This window comes from Acomys russatus, chromosome 2, assembly GCF_903995435.1.
Source record: "Acomys russatus chromosome 2, mAcoRus1.1, whole genome shotgun sequence".
NCBI classification, from domain to species: domain Eukaryota; kingdom Metazoa; phylum Chordata; class Mammalia; order Rodentia; family Muridae; genus Acomys; species Acomys russatus.
Genome location: NC_067138.1, coordinates 62,952,195 through 62,953,781, shown reverse-complemented (window position 1 = coordinate 62,953,781; position 1,587 = coordinate 62,952,195). Strand labels below are relative to the sequence as shown.

At 43.3% G+C, this 1,587-nt stretch overlaps 1 pseudogene; it reads right to left on the bottom strand.

Annotated features, from left to right (window-relative positions):
- Positions 1-476: 476 nt before the first annotated feature.
- LOC127198371 (translationally-controlled tumor protein-like) lies at positions 477-1,055 on the bottom strand (annotated as a pseudogene).
- Positions 1,056-1,587: the final 532 nt, after the last annotated feature.

The window sequence follows — 1,587 nt, the reverse complement described above, 5'->3', positions numbered from 1 at the left end:
GGGGTGCAGCTGCTGGAACGGCAATGCCTGCCATAGCCGCTGAGGCAATCACTTCATGCAACAGGGGTACAGTTTTGTCACTTAAAGAAAACATAATAGTAGTATTAAAAAATTAGGGTTCTGGCAACAATTTTTATGTTCCTACTACTTACAGCATTTGGTGTATAGTCGAAATATTTTTGGATAAAATAAAACAAGTTTAGAGACATGAGCAAGCTTGTTTCAAAGGATTGAGGGAACTTTTTTTCCCCTGTAGCAAGGAGCCTGAAAAAGAGACTCACAAACTATTGCTCTTAGCCTTCCCCTCACATTCCAGTGGATAGTTAGGTGGGGAGGGTGTTTCTGACTGATTTTCTTTCTTTCTTCTCCTTTTTTTCAGTTTAAATGCACTTTATTTTTAGACAACCTACATGACATGTTCTTTTCTTACAAAAAAAATGCCTCCACTCCAAATAAGTCACGGTCAAAATAAATGTTCAAGATGATATCAGTCCCATTTGTCCCGAGTCCTGGGGTTGTATGGATGGTAAGCAGCAGCCCATCATGGTGACAGGTCCAGTTTGTTTACATTTTTCCATCTCTAAGCCTTTCTTAAAGAAAATCATGAATGGAGTCACACCATCTTCACAGTAGTCCAAGAGAGCAACCGTACCATCTGAATTCATGTTTTCATCAATAAAAAACTGGTAGCTATTGAAATTAGCAAGGATGTGCTGAGTTTGCTCTGCAGCCCCAGTGATAAAAGTCTTTACTCTTTTTGGTTTCTGTTCTTCAAGTTCGCCTTTGAGTGATTTCATGTAATCTTTGATGAACTTTTTGTAGGCCTCTTACGTGAAGCTGGTTTCTTGTAAGTGATGATTCATAACAGTGTCAAGACTGGTGACTACTGTGCCTTCAGTACCTTCGCCCTCCCGGTCTTCAGCGGAAGCATTTCCACCAACAAGCGACTCATCGATGTTACCCTGTGTTCTACTGGCCATCTTGCCCTCCACCTCCAGGCACAGCCCTCCCGCGATCTCCCGGATCTTACAGATGTTGGGGAACAGCTTGTCATGGCTGATGATCATGGTGATGGCTCAGGACAGTGGCGCTAGGCTGGCAGCAAGGAGCGCGCTCTGGCCGGATGGGGAGCCGGCAAAAAAAGCTTCTGACTGGTTTTCATTGTATTTACAAGATATTAGCCTGTGTGGCCTCAAAAATTATTGAAAATAAGAGGAGTCTTCATGATAAAAACACAGCCAGGGTTTCACACAGAGTGAGGATAGCTGAAAGACAGCTAAAACAGTCTTCTGTGATTATCAGGAAGAGAACACTTAGTTTTCCCCACCAATCAAGTGCCATGTGATCACTCAAAGCTCTCAGGAAAAAGACGTTTGACTTGCTTCCTCCTTCAACTGTGTGGAGCAGGGACAGGTTACCTAGGCCCAGCACTAAAGGCTCATGCACTGCACTGCAGAGCCCAGTGTAGACCTTTGACCTTAACCCATTCTCTGGAAATCAGTTGACTCTGAGCTACAAAGAACTACCTCCCTTAGGTGTCACCTTTCTTTTACTTTTGATTGCTTCTTTTAATAGTGAGCCGAGCTT